The sequence below is a fragment of the Capra hircus genome, chromosome 19 (assembly GCF_001704415.2).
Source record: "Capra hircus breed San Clemente chromosome 19, ASM170441v1, whole genome shotgun sequence".
In the NCBI taxonomy this organism is placed as follows: Eukaryota; Metazoa; Chordata; class Mammalia; order Artiodactyla; family Bovidae; genus Capra; species Capra hircus.
Window position 1 is genome coordinate 33,820,826 of NC_030826.1, and position 15,289 is coordinate 33,836,114.

Here is a 15,289-nt window from a genome sequence, read left to right on the forward strand (position 1 = left end):
CTCCTGCCAATACAGAATATTTTTTAAATCAAGAAGGAACGTATTTTCGGTCATAATTTATTCCTTCTCTCAATTAGAGCAGGGAGAGTGCTCCTTTAACACACAGGCAGGGTCAGATTAGTTGCATAGACCCTGTTATGAATGCCTTCTTATCTACTGGTCTTCTCTAGACCTGCATTCCATAGCAAATGGCAGCATGACTGGGCCCCACACACAGGCTCGGGTCCTGGACGGCCCGGAGACGTTGTCACACAGCCACACTCCCACCAGGCAGGCCCAAAGCCCTCAGAGCAAACTCTTCAGCCGCTCATCCGCGGTCTGTCCAGGAGGTGGGGCCTCTGCGGGCTGGCCAAGGCTGGCCAAAGAGAGCTCCCACTGGTTCCACCAGCAAGAAGGCCACCAGGAGCTACATGATCCACGTGACTGCTTCTCTGAGCTCAGGCCACCATCCTTTGCGTCGGCTGTCCTCCCCAACTCCATCCTTTCTGCCTATGTTTCCTGCCTTGTTGCTAAAAAGAAGGGAAACGGCCAACAGCAGTGGCTCACAACCCCCACCTGTGAGGGGGATCTGTGTTGGGATCTCTGGCAGGCTTCAGGAACTTACTTATGCTCAGGCCCCACCCAGAATAATTAGAACCAAAGGTGATGGGGGCCAAGCATTTGAGAATCACTGGCTCAGAGGAAGCCAGGAGACACAGCGGACGGTGAGTGAATGAAGAAACCAAGGCAACAGGGAAACAGAAGGGGGAGGGAAAAAAAGCAGGGCCAGAAAGCAAGGTTAGAACCCAAGTGCAGACCACACCAGGGTTGGGACAAGAGACTGGCTCTGAGCTGAGCTTCCTGGTGGCCCAAGGAAAGATGACTCACACTGTCTACAGACAAAACAGACCAGAGTCACAGAAGAAGCTTCTCCTTGTCCTGGGGCCTGAGATGAACCCCACCCTCATGTCCTCATAAGGGGACACACAGCGTGACACAGATGAAGAAACGTGCTCCCAACACCAGGACCAGACCCCTATGAAGTGGACAATGGCCCCTCTGCATCCGCATGGCAGCCCTTGACCTACAGTCAGCAGTTGGGCTGCCACTGACTCTTCACTGGAAATAAACTCCTGCCAGAAATCAATGCCCACATGTACGCCATGCTCCCGAATCATTTCATGGTCCAGCTGACAGCCGTGTATCTAACCAGCCATCCTGAACTCAGCATGCAGTCATGAAGCCACAAGGGAACTGACTCTGACCGTCTCACTGGGAAAGCAAGGAAAGGCATTCACCTGTATACCAATGGCTCCAAGAGAACATGAGAGACCATCCCCTCGCCACCGTCCACCCCCAGACCCATGGCTGTGGCTGTTCAGGTTGGGAAGGGCAGGGCCTGTCCTTGATCAGCAGCCTGCTGGATGGCAGCCACGCGGGCCTGGGTGCCCTGAGGGGGACGCTCAGCACAGTGCGCGTCTGCAGGACGCGCGTCCCACTCAGCAGCAAGCATCTTTAAATGTGTGTGTGAAAACCAATGGAGCCAAGGGTAAGGCACCTTCCTGCTCCCTCACAGGTGACATTTTCTTTTTGATCCACACACCATATCACCACGGTTCAAATTAAGCACTGACAAGTTAAAGCGGCAACTACTCATCGCTGCCAAAGTGGAAACAAACCAAGTGTCCATCAACAGATGAACAAACAAATTGTGGTCTGTCCACATGATGGAATATTATTCAGCCATAAAAGGCATGAAGCACTGACACTCGACCATGGGGGTGACTCTGGAAGACAGGATGCCGACGGGAAGAAGCCAGTCACAGAAGGCCACATGCCACATGGTTCCATTCATGTCAACTGCCCAGCACAGGCAAATCCATGGATGCCAGGGTCGGGAGGGGAGCAGCGGCTGCTGATGGGTGCAGGTCTCCTCAGGGTGTGATGAGACCAGCTTGGGAACCAGACAGAGGTGAGACTGTGCAACACCGTGAACGTGCTTAATGCCACTGAAGACTTACACTTTAAAATGGTTGCTGCTGTTGTTCAGCTGTGTCCAGCTCTTTGTGACTCTATGGAGTGCAGCATGCCAGGCTTCCCTGTCCTTCACTATCTCCCAGAGTTTGCTCAAACTCAGGTCCATTTACCATGGTAAATTTTACGTTATTTTATTTAAAAAATAATAATAATTAAGACAGCTGAACTCTCATTGTTTTGCCTTAATAGAAGTGCTAATAAAATTTAACCCATATCAAGATTTTGTATAAAGATGGCTGTTATGCTACCACTGAAAAAACCCAGCTTTGAACCCAGAGAGTATGAACTTCAGAATAAGACCGCTGGTGGTCAGTCCTTATTTAAAAATAAGTTCCCAAAGAGTCCACATCTGTGAGCAATACACATTGAAGTACTTATCAACAAAGTCAAGTCTCGGATTTGCTTTGAAATAATCTGGCAGGGGAGGGAGAAGAGCCTAGATTAAAACAGTCAAGCTGAACTATTCTATTTTTATAAGCTGGAAACCCTCCATAATGATAAGTCTTACTTTGTTTTCAAGCAAGTTTCCAAAGATCTCTGACCTGCTGCATGGTATTCTGTGTAGATAAAAGAACTAGATGCCTCTAAGCTGTCAAATTCCAGGTGTCCTCCACCTGAGCCCAACAGCACAGGGCCACCCGGAGGCAGACCTGGCCACAAGCAGCATCCAAAGGGCTCCTGGAAAATAACCAGAGGCCCAGGCCAGGCCACCGGGCAGCAGCGCACAGAGGCGTCTGGCCTGGCCTCTCACACTGCTAGCTGAGGGCCCCCAAAGTGCCTGTCCCAAATGCAGCCATCAGCTGGGGTCCCGGCAATGTCTGCAGATACGGGGGTCAGTCACCAAAGTGCCTCTTCCAGAGCCCCGGCACACCAGACGGAGCTCACCTCTGGGCTAGGGACCAGGAACAGGACGCTGCCAGAGCCTCCCTCCCGAGAGGCAGGAGGAGCTGATGCTGCAACTAACTGCCAGCTCACCTGTCCCTGCTCCCTCTTCCAGAACTAGGTGTGCAGGGGAGGCAAGGCAGGTATCTCCCTCCACCCACCCCCACTGCATTCCGAGACTCTAGGGGAGCACGTGGCACACAGCAGGTGTTCAACAAAATGCTGCTGTGTGGTCCTGACTCGATGGGCACTGCTCTAACAGTGCACTAGAAAGACTTGCTTCTCACAGACGCAATGCAAGACGGAAGATGGAAGGTACCAGCATGGAAAGAAGGGACAGGAGACAAGCTTATGGTGAAAAACACCCCCCCCCCCAAGAAGAGCACCAGAGAGGCTCTGGAGCGTGGAGCCTGGGTCAGCAGGGAGGCATGGAGAGGACAGAGGTCTGCAGGGGAGGGAGGGGGGTCTCATAGGGACACAGAAGACGGAGGCAGGAAGCTCTGCCACCCTGAGCAGACACCTGCCACCACAGCACCCCGTGGAAGGCCGTGAGTCCCCAGAGCAGGGCCCAGGCCACGAAGGGAGGTGAGTGGACACCACGGGAGGGGTGGGGGCTGTGAGGAGCTGGCGCACGCAACCCCATCCAGAGATGGCGCCGACCCTGGCGCTGACCCAGGGTTGCCAGGCAACGGGGCAGGCCCTGGCTGCCAAGTATTCTGATTTGTCAATGAAGCCGCAAGTCTGGATTGCTATGTAAGATCTCCTGATTTTCATGTTGGCATCTGGGGTAGACCGAATAATGGCCTCCCAAAGATGCCCTCATCCTAATCCTGGTTATGTGGCAAAGGGGAATTACAGCAGCAGATGCGATTAAGGTCTCTAATCAGATGACCTTAAAATAGGGAAGAGGACCCTGGATTATCCAGGGGCTCCATGTAACCACAAAGGACCTTAAAGTACAAGTGGAGGCAGGCAAGCCGTGTCAGAGGGCACAGTGGGAGAGGGACAGGACTATAGCTGCTGGCTCTGAAGAGGAGGGACCTCGAGGCAAGGCGCTGGAGAAGGCAGGGGACAGAGCTCCCCAGAGCCTCCAGAAGAGCCAGCCCTGCCTACACCCAAAGAGCCACATGGACTAGACCTGCAGAACCCTGTTGCTTTAAGCCACTGTGCGGGTGGTTACAGCACCCATAGGAAACCGATACAGCAACCAAGTTCAATCTTGAAAGAGAGGCACCAACAACCCAAACAAAAAGCGCCAGCAGGCTGGATGGGGCCCACAGACCACTTCTGCCTGGTGCACGTGGTGGGTGCCCAGCTCCAAGTCTGGCACACAGCAGCTGCTCACACATGCCCTGAGCTAAGAACTCAACCCTTCGCCCTGACAATGTCGTCACACAGGGCTCCAGGGGTTCTAGAGAACAGAGCCGCTTGGCTGTCAGGAGTCCTCTCGCCAGGGACCTGCTCACTAGGCAGGAGCACTGCCCCGCCCGGCCCAGATCTGAGGAACCAGCTTCCCAGAGAGGAGGGGCAGCCGAGAGCCCCCTCCAGCCCCACCTTCTGCGACAAAAGAAAGGAGTGTGGGCATTCCAGGTCCCCAGGGAAGCCTCCAGCACCCGCTCCTAGTCACCCCGGGGTGTGCCCAACACACCACAGCAGTGACATCACTTCAGTCTGTCTCAAACAGCAGAGGACCTCTTCTCACAGGAGCTCTTTCCAGCTCCCCAGGCTCAGAGGGAGCAGAGCTGCTCAGATCAGAGGTCAGGGGGAGCACTGGGTGCCCCCTGCCGCCAAAGCCACATGAGAACCAGGGTGGACTCCAGGCTGATGGGGGCCTCCGCACACGCCCCAGCCTGCCTCCTCCACACCCTCCCGGCTCAGCGAGCCTGACGTCTCACCCAGGGCTTCTCATGGCCCGTTCCTGCTGCTTGGGGTCCTCTGCCCCCTAGAACTCCCACTTTTCCTTCAAGATTCTGCTTATGTACCATCTCCTCTCTGACACCCAAGTTCATTCTAGGCGTCTGCCCACACGTTCTAAACGTCTCTCTCTTGGAGTTGACACTACCTTCCACGTCAGGAGCCGCTCTCTGCAGACCATCAGCTGCTGAAAGGCAGGAATTTACATCCTTTGTTTTTAAACTAGAGTATTTACAACACTGATTCACAACACAGTGTTAATTTCAGATACACAGCACAGTGACTCAGTAGTGTGTGTGTATACTTTTGAAGATTATTCTCCCTTATAGGTTACTACAAAATACTGAGTATTGTTCCCTGTGCTATACAGTAGGTCCTTGTTGGCTATCTATTTTATGTATAGATATATATATATATTGTGTGTGTGTGTGTGTGCATGCTCAGTTATGTCTAACTCTTTGCAACCCCACGGACTGTAGCCTGCCAGGTTCCTCTGTCCATGGAATTTTTCAAGCGAGAATACTGGAGCAGGTTGCCATTTCCTACTCCAGGGGATCTTCCAGACCCAGGGATTAAACCCACGTCTCTTGCATCTCCTGCACTGATGGCATATTCTTTACCACTGTGCCACCTGGGAAGCCCTATTTTATATATAGTGGTATGTATATATTAATCACAACCTCCTAATCTTTCCCTCCTAGGAACTTACATCTTATCATGTATGTATTCCTAACCTATAGTATATAACACATGTGTGTTCAGTAAACATTAAAAACTGAATAAACTGGACTGAAAACTATTTTTTTCTGGTAATACCTTAAATGATGATATTGTGGTATGTGTTAAATACACCAGGTAAAACCTTATTTCTGACCTTTAGTCAATAAAGTGCATCTACCTAAATAAGGAGTTCTAAATTACAGCTATCTAGTATAATTCCTTTTCAGAAGTATAGTTCTACGTTTTACAAGCAGTGTCTGCTGTGGTCATCACAGTTAGGGGTGCAGGAAGGAACCTGGCTTCCAGGCTGGCCCAGCGGTGTCAGCTGCACTGACATGGCTAAGAGCCAGGCTGAAGGAGGTCACCAAGCAGCTGGGCCAGAGTCTCTCCTCCTGCTCTCACCTTGCCGACTCTGCTAACCCAGCCCGCTTTCCCCGGGTGACTGAACGGCAAACCTCTGCAGCCAGGTGGTCACCCGCCATCCTCCTCTGGCACAACTCCCCTAACCTGCCCCCTCCCTCCCAGCCCATCCACAGCAGCTGACAGGAGCTCAGGGTCCCAGCACCCCACACCTCATGACTGCAAAGGCTTCCGGCTCCCTCTGGCTTCAGCCTTGACGACCCCCCTACCCCAATCCCTGACACTCCCGGGAGCTCCCTGAGCACACAGTTCAGCTTCGCAGCCCACACACACCATCAGAGTACTCTAGAGCACGTCTGAAAACACGACTGGCTCCCTCACCACGGTCTAGGGTACAGCCCCATCACAGGCATTCTGAAAAGCTTTCAGGCCATGTGACCTGCAGGTGCAGCCAATAATACGAACTGCAGGCTCCGAGGGAATTGATAGCCACCTTCCTAGGTGGCAAGAAGGCCCCAAGGAGCCCCCTCCACAGAGTGGAACTCCGGCCTCTCCACCCTGACACACACCCTGGGGCTGGCTCTGGAACTGGGACCCATCCAGTCTGGTGAAGGCAGCTTGGCCAGGCCCTCACCCACAGGAACTAAGCCACGCTGCAGGCCCTGCCCGAGGGCGCCCCGACACTGGAGCCAGTGGCCGCCCAGCGCTCCCTGCTCTCAGGAGGCATCCGCCTGGCAGGGCTGCTTCCATAGCCCCGCCACACGCACACCACACCCCTGCCAGGCACCCGCCCCCCGTCTGCCTTCTGGCTCCCTGTCCAGCCAGGTCCATCTGTGATCCTGTCTTCTCCCTGACTCTTCCAGACTTTTCTCCACTTTTGATTTCCTAATGGAGAATCAAAATCACAACTTAACAAACCACCAGCTTCTGCCTCACTAACAGTTTTCTTTAGTGGCGGTGGGAGCCATGGCTTCTCACAAATACGCAGCTCTGACCTCAGAGACCTTGTGCGGCACTCCCGCAGACTGACGCTGCCCTCGGATATTGGCTCTATGGTCATGGAACCGCCCTGACTTGACATCCATACTTCTTTTTTTTTTTTTAATTTTATTTATTTATTTATTTATTTTTAGTTTTTTATTTTTTTAATTTTAAAATCTTTAATTCTTACATGCGTTCCCAAACATGAACCCCCCTCCCACCTCCCTCCCCATAACATCTCTGTGGGTCATCCCCGTGCACCAGCCCCAAGCATGCTGTATCCTGCGTCAGACATAGACTGGCGATTCAATTCTTACATGATAGTATACATGTTAGAATGCCATTCTCCCAAATCATCCCACCCTCTCCCTCTCCCTCTGAGTCCAAAAGTCCGTTATACACATCTGTGTCTTTTTTCCTGTCTGCATACAGGGTTGTCATTGCCATCTTTCTAAATTCCATATATATGTGTTAGTATACTGTATTGGTGTTTTTCTTTCTGGCTTACTTCACTCTGTATAATCGGCTCCAGTTTCATCCATCTCATCAGAACTGATTCAAATGAATTCTTTTTAACGGCTGAGTAATACTCCATTGTGTATATGTACCACAGCTTTCTTATCCATTCATCTGCTGATGGACATCTAGGTTGTTTCCATGTCCTGGCTATTATAAACAGTGCTGCGATGAACATTGGGGTACATGTGTCTCTTTCAATTCTGGTTTCCTCGGTGTGTATGCCCAGCAGTGGGATTGCTGGGTCATAAGGTGACATCCATACTTTTGCATCAACTGACTGCCTCTCAGAAAGTGGCCTAAAAGCTATTTCTCTGATCATCCATTTCCCAATATACCCCATGACAGCTCTGGGTATCAAACAGGCACTCAGGGAGGACGTACTTTCAAGTAAAAATGTGAACTTTTCAGCCCATTATCATTCCTTGATTGCCATGACCTTGGGGGAGGCAGACACAGAGAAGGGGACAGACTCTAGCTAGCAACCTTTAGCTCTCAGGATGTATTCACCCCAGAGTCTTAGAGAGTTTACAAAACAACCAACTCGAGTCCAAACCTCCAGGGCCTCCCAAGAGCACAGGGCAGGTACTGACACATAGCTGTTTATCTCACCCCTTGGCTTGGGAGCCGTAGGCAGTTTTCAAACCTTGGGAAAGTGATCACACCCCAGCCTCCTCACCCATGCGAGGTAGGACCAGAAAAATGTCCCGTGTGCTAGAAGGCATGTGTGAAATGCCTAGTGAGGAAGGTGAAGCATCATATTTTTATTTATATGCAACATTTTAAAACTACCAAGTTTTTCGGTATGAATTTGATCACATTTTAACAACAGCATTCAGCTCAGTTTAGTCGCTCAGTCTTGTCTGACTCTTTGCGACCCCAAGAATCACAGCACGCCAGGCCTCCCCGTCCATCCCCAACTCCCGGACTTCACTCAAACTCAAGTCCATTGAGTCGGTGATGCCATCCCGCCATCTCATCCTCTGTCGTCCCCTTTTCCTCCTGCCCCCAATTTCCCCTAGCATCAGAGTCTCTTCCAATAAGTCAGCTCTTTGCATGAGGTAGCCAAAGTACTGGAGTTTCAGCTTTAGCATCATTACTTCCAAAAGCATTACAGGACCATTTTTTAGTCCTAAACTCCCATGTGCTATGTTTACAGAACGAATGTGCAGAGTTTCAGGATCACAGAGTTAAAAGAAAAAAGCCCCTTCTCTCCAAGAGCAATTTGGGTGATTTCTTTAGTACAGCTTTACAAACACAAAACCCGTTACCAGCCACACAGACTTCCTCCCACCACTCCAGTCAGGCTTCCCCCAGGTTCCTGCTCTACTCCCTGCTCTCCACACCCAGGCAGCTCTGGGTCTCAGAATTGACTTCTGCCCCTCTGGGTAAGGAGGGGAGGTTCAGGTCCTGCCAGCAGCGGGTGGGTGCCCGTGAGCAAGCCTGACCCCTCCGAGCCCCAGCTCTGCTCCCCTGTGAAGCGCATGCCGCCGGGCTGCTGTGAGGCACAGTGAGGCAGTGGGCACACCTGCGACGGCTGCAGGGCGAGGCCACGGAGACACTGTGGTTTTCAATCTAACACAGGTGGCGGCAAACATCAGCTGGGCAATGACTAGCTGTGTGGCCTGAGGTCAGCTGCTGAGCCCCTTGGAGACTTAAGTTTCCACACAGGCGAAAGGAGAAGTAGTGAGAGGTCTTGGAGGATCCCTGCACCCTACGGAAGGAGTCGCACGGGGCCAGGCACAAAGGAGACACTCAAAGATCGGCAGGGCTCACACACACCCACGTGTCTGGTTTTGACGGACAAGCTGATCATTACTACTGGAGGCAAAAAAAATTTTCCTTCCAAACTGTAAACACCAAAGACTATGAAGTCACTCTGAACTGCTGGAAGGAGGAGCAACTTCCATTAACCCCAGAGGCCACCCCCAACAGCCCCGTGGGAGTTTGCTCCTGTTCAATGCCACGCCCCCTGCCCTTTCTCAGCTGCCTTTCTCAAGAGCCTTGACAGCGAACATCTTGCTTGATGTGTGGGAATAAAGAACCAGCTTTTCAAACAGGATTCTGGACTTAAACTGCCTCTTCGAACAGCACTTACGTCTACGTTCCCTTCGTTAAGGACAACATCCTGACTAACCCACAGAGTCATCGTGCTGTGACCAGGTCAAATTACAATCACGTAAGAACAAGTGAAAACATCACTTTGAGAAACCAAATTCCCTTCCCAAGTGTCATGCCACCATCTCACTCAGAGCACTTGGGAAGCAGCAAGGACCTACTGCTGGGGACTCTCTGGCACAGCCAGCCAGTGCAGACTCCTCACTGGCCTTCCCGTCTGTCCTGTGGGCCTACATTCCCAATCTGGCCCCAGAACCAGCAGCATCAGAGAACATCTAGTAACTGGCTGAAAAAGCCCATTTTCAGGCCTCACTCCAGATCCATTGGGTCAGAAACTCTGGGCGCAGGGCCCACTCTGCCCTCTGAGCGATGTTAATATGCACCAGTGGCCGAGGAAGACCACTCCTCTATCTGCAGTGGTTATTACTGGCCTCTTCAGAGACAAGGAAAGCAAAGCTCAGTGACTGAAGTGCCCAAAGCCATCCAGCCAGGAGGCCAATCTGTACCCACACCTGATTCCAAAGCTGTCGCATGGCCTCTGTAGCCAAACTGTCTGTGCCATTTGGTGTCCTCAGCTACGGAGCCCTGTTCTGTGAAGCTTACTCTTCCTTAAGAGGTGCGAGTGACAGGAAGGATGAAGCCTGCACTCAGAAGTGATGAATTATAGATGCTTTTAAACCAATATCATGCATCAGCCTGAATGGTCAGTCAACACTCAAGCTGAGCCTGATTCTCCCGGCTCCATTCATGATCCATGCGCCGGGAAGCGGACGGGGTCCCTTCCCTGACAGCCTCTGTGCACAGTTCCAACCACCACTTCAACCAGGTAAGGGACACGGCTGCCTGCTCTTTCTCCAGAGGGCTGGCGCGCTCCACCCAGATCAGGGCCCGCAGGAAGGCACAATGCAGCCCCAGCACCTGGGTGCGCCGGGCTGAGTCACCAGAAAGAATCCCATGCACGCAGGGGATCGTAACAGTCCTGAGGATCTGCTCAAAAGAGCCAGGCCGTTCTCTAAATCCAAAGCCGAAATTCGGCCTCTATCAGTTCAAACGGTCCATTCAAACCTCAGTGCCTTCACAGACACTAAAGTCAGGAAAAAGACATACATCTCCTCGCTTACAGTTCCCAGCCCTCTAAATAAACGTGGCCGTTTTCAGGTCACAAGTGTGTCCTATAACAGAAATGAGCACTCATCATGTGGGGTGTTCTGCAGGGGCTGGTGGAGTAGGAAGCACCCGGTTTTGGGAACCACAGAGGCCTGGGTTTGACTCCTGGCTGGGTCAGCTCCTCAAAGGTTACTTAATCTCTCTGGGCCTGTTTTTCCACTCAGGATGGGTGGCAACCCCTGTATTGCATGTGGATGTGAAGACAGAGGGGAAATATGTTCAACAAGAGTCTGCTGGAACAACTTTGCATTTCAAGCCATCAAGAATCTGGAAGGTAGGTGCGGTCAAACAAGCCTGTGGACAGAGGCTACTCAACACACCCTCTCAGCCGCATGGACACTTACTTCACTGTGTTTGTTTTTCTAAGCGTCTATTTTTAGACACCTTGAACAAACTTAATTAAGACCAAAGAAAATTCCACTGAGGAACTTATCAGAAAGCTTGTCAATTTTCAAAAACTCAACAGATGGAGACAAACAGACATTTCACAATGCATCTGGCAAAGCCAAACGTACTCTCTCCCACCTCAGTAATCCTGATAATCAGGTCGCCCCATGGTATCTGGTCCTCCACCAACTCGCAGATGGGCTTAGAACAAGTCTTTTCACCCCAGGACTGTTTCTCACATGAGATTAAGGCATCAGAACATCTGGGGAGTCAACACACCTGTCTAAATTCAGCCCCATCACCTACTGGCTGCATGACCTTGAGCACAAGACTTACTCTCTTGGGCCTCAGTTTCCTCATCTGTAGAAGGGGGATAACACCCCCTTGACTGGCACAGGACTGCTGGACCAACACAGCAGTTCTGGCAAGAACAAGACAGACCGTGGATCCTGCAGTAGGGATGGATAAGCTTGTTCCCTGCTGCCCACCGCCCAGGACTCCTTACTCACATTTCATGCTACACTGGATGAAAATCTTTTTTAAAAAATATTATTTGGCTGCATCTGGTCTCAGTTGTGGCACATGGGCTAAGTTGCTCTGCAGCACATGGGCCCTTAGTTCACCGACCAGGGATCAGACATCCTCTGCCTTGCAAAGCAGGTTCTCAACCACAAGAGCAACAGGGAAATCCTGGAAAACCTGTTTAAGTAGAATGCTTGAACCGAGAGCCCAGCAGACAAAAGCGGGGTAGGACTAGATAATTCCTCACATCCTTCCCAACCTCAATCTCCTAAATCCAAGCCCTTTGATTTCTCCAAGGCTCAGAGTCAGTAGATCCTCAGCCATGAAACAACAGCTTCTCAATCTCCCAAATCCAAGCCCTTTGATTTCTCCAAGGCTCAGGGTCAACAGATCCTCAGCCATGAAACAACAGCCACAATCCTCCACACCCACCAATTCACCAAGAAGGTTCTGGGGAAGGGGAAAAACAGCTGCCAGAGAGCTTTGAAAACTTAAAGGTGCTTCCCTAGAAAGTGACAACAGCAGCCCTGTGAGTGAAAATCCTTTAACATTTCAGGCCACAAAGAACTGAATGCTGCCACTCTTCCTAATGAAATCGAAACAATAATTATTATTATTATAATAAATGCCCACTCCTTAGATTCAGGAAAAGCCAAGCCATTGAAATAAATCAGAGACTTCCCTGGTAGTCCAGTGGCTAAGACTCCACGCTCCCAATGCAGGGGGCCTGGGTTCCATCCCTGGTCAGGGAACTAGATCCCGCATGTCATAACTAACACCTGGTGTAGCCAAATAAATATTTAAAAAATTAAATAAATCAGCATCACAAGTAATTCTCAACTATTTTTGCAGGGCTCTGATCAGAATCCAAACACTCAGGAAACCCACGTCTTGTCATGGAAAACAGTTACACAGAGAGTCACCTGCGTTTCCAGAGAGGATTTCCATAGAGGATGGGGCATTTTTCAAGACTGTACACACCATGCTAGCTTTCATCATGCGAGCCTTACATTTCTTCACACCTCAGGCACATGCTTGGAGTCACACACCCTGCTGGGAGAGAGGTCTGCCCAGAGCGCCCCATCCGCTAGGTGCAGGGAGGCAAGAAGCCTGTGTAAACCGAGATCAGTACACCCCACAGCACAAACCAGACACGCTCCAGGCCAGGGGGCTGGCGGGATGCAGTCCTGGATCATGCCTCACTCTAATCAGCACTTTAACAAACTCTTCAACGGCCAGTAACTCATCCAGGACAGTGAAGAACAGCCTGGCCTGCTGTAGTCCATGGGGTCGAAAAAAGTAGGACACGACTTAGCAACTGAACAACTCATCCAGTGGGCTTCCCTGGTGGCTCCGTGTTAAAGAATCTGCCTGCCAATGCAGGAGACCCAGGTTCAATCCCTGGGTCGGGAAAATCCCCTGGAGAAGGAAATGGCAACCCACTCCAGTATTCTTGCCTGGAAAACTCCATGGACAGAGGAGCAAAGGGGTCCATGGGGTCACAAAGGGCTGGAAACAAGTGAGCAACTGAGCATGCATGCAACTCATCCAGTGCCTACAAAAGAAAAACGCAGTAAGACTGCTAAGAATGACTGACCCAATAGTAAAACTAAAGAAGCAAAAAAGCTTTAAAAATGTAAAAATACAGTACAGATTTTTTTTTAATGCAGATAAATAAGAAATGAGAAGATCCTGGCAGACTCTCTGACACAATCACTTGTCCCAAACACAATTGCTGGAATGAGCACCACTCAGGAACAACCTGTAGGCCCTTTGGATGTTAATTTAAATACAGATGAAAACTTAATTATCAGTGCAAATTCAATCCCTGCCGCGCAGGATTCAGCACACGATCAGTTAGCACCTAACATCCGTATCTAGAGCTACAAACTGCACAAGTTTTCCGCCAAATCTTCATTATCTTACATAATTGGAAGAGGGCAAGGACAATTAAAAATTAAAATTCACCTTTTTCAATCATTTTAAGCTCCGCCTGGAGGTGGAAAGGAACAACTCCTACTTCTCACCTTTTTCTGTTTAAGTTCTTAGTGAATGTTAAAAAGAGGAGAGGGATAACCCTGAATCTCTCTCTAAAAAAAATTCTAAAATATCCCAGAGAGCGCCCCGAGTCCAAGCTTCTAGTTCCGACGCTGCATCACCGCATGACCCAGTGCCTCTCTCTGGGCCTCAGTTTCCCCATCTGAACCCTAAAGGTGGTTAAACCCATCCTCCTTCCAGCACAGGCTCCGACGCGTCCCCAGGGCAGCTAAAGGGCGAAGGGCCCCAGACAGAGCCCATGGGCGGAGGAATGGGTTCCCACAGGCCCCTGCCGGGATTTCTGGGGAGAGCGAGCTGTCCTCTCCCCTCCCCCCCGCAAAGCCACCGGGCCAACTCCGGGTTGCAAACAAAAACCTGTTGGCACGGACTCCTCTTGGAAGGGCCGGCCTCTCCCAAGGCGCTGGGCTCCCGGGAGCCGCCCCACGGGGAGAGAGACGAAGGGTCCCCTGGAAGAGGCGGCCCCACGCACCCCTTCACCCACCTAGACCAGCCCGGCAGGACCGCCGGGCGGGGTCTCTCCATCCCACGCGGAACAAAAGGCAGCTGGAGTCTGGCTCCGCCGCCCCCGTCCCCGCTGTGCCGTGGGGTAGGGAGGGCGAGCCCGGTCCCTGCGGAAGGGAGGGGGCCCGCGGCGGCCCAGAGCGGGGCGGCCGGCACCTGGACGAGGGCGGGGGCGCCCGGCCCGGGGAGGAGGGCCAGGGTGGGTCCAGAGGAAAGGTGGACGGCGAGGCCTGGACGGGCTCCCGGAGCTGCGGCGGGCGCGGGAAGCCCGGTGCTCCGAGGATACCGAAGGAAGAGCTCCCTGAGGGGAAGGCGGTGGTTGGGGGGGGGGGTCCCTGCAGAGGAATGAGGACCCAGACGAGGAGGGGCCGTGCTCCAGCCCGTAGGGCGGGGCCTGTTGGGTAAGAGAGGATCCCGCCTGAGGTGGAGACCCGGCTGGGACTGAGGGGTGCATACTCTGGGAGGTGGTGGGGGGAGCTGTTTTCTGGGGGCGCTCTGGGGAGGGGCAGGGTCCGCGCCCTCGGTCCGCTCCGGCCCCCGAGCCCCGAGGCCCCGGCTCACCTGCGCTCCTCCGGGCCGACCCGGGTGCGCGACTGCGGCCGCCAGCAGAGCTGAGGAGGCGGGAGCGACTGGAGCCCGAAGAGTCGCAGCCGCTTCCAGCTCGGTTTGACACCCACACACCAGCCAACATGGCGGCCGGGAGGGGGCGCGCCGGCTGCGTGCGCGCACCCGCCGGCCCCTCCCCTCCGCCCGGCCCAGGTCCCGAAAGGCCCCGCCCCCTGCCGTCTGGCCCCGCCCTGTGCCCCGAGGGCCCGCCCTTCCGCCCGGCCCAAGTCCCGCACGGCCCCGCCCCCTGCCGTCTGGCCCCGCCCCGCGCCCGTGGGCCAGGGTCCCAACCTGCCCAAGCTTCACTTTCTCTGACCTCGCGACCTCCCTGGGGTACCCACGACCCCACATAGACTACCCAGCCTTCCCACCACACCCCAAAACCCACGCTCCAATACTCTAAACAACGCCCAAAACCTACGCACGCGTGCCAACGACCCCACACCACTGCACAAACCGTGGCAAATTCACCCCTGAACCCACGCACACGGCCACCTTCACTCAGACCCCACAAATCCCCCCACATCCCAGGCACGTCCCA

The 15,289-nt window shown here is 52.8% G+C and overlaps 1 protein-coding gene across 8 annotated transcripts in view; it reads right to left on the bottom strand.

Moving 5' to 3' along the window:
• The window catches only part of EPN2 (epsin 2), a 53,401-nt gene extending 38,531 nt beyond the window's left edge, over nt 1–14,870 (bottom strand). For 2 of the 8 annotated variants that reach the window (XM_018064750.1, XM_018064748.1), the window contains exon 1: nt 14,704–14,870. The gene's annotated coding sequence lies outside the window, so the exon portion shown is untranslated. Of the gene's footprint in view, nt 1–14,122; nt 14,144–14,703 lie in introns of those variants that run through there. The other 6 variants (XM_018064752.1, XM_018064751.1, XM_018064755.1 and 3 more) reach the window with 4 other exon arrangements.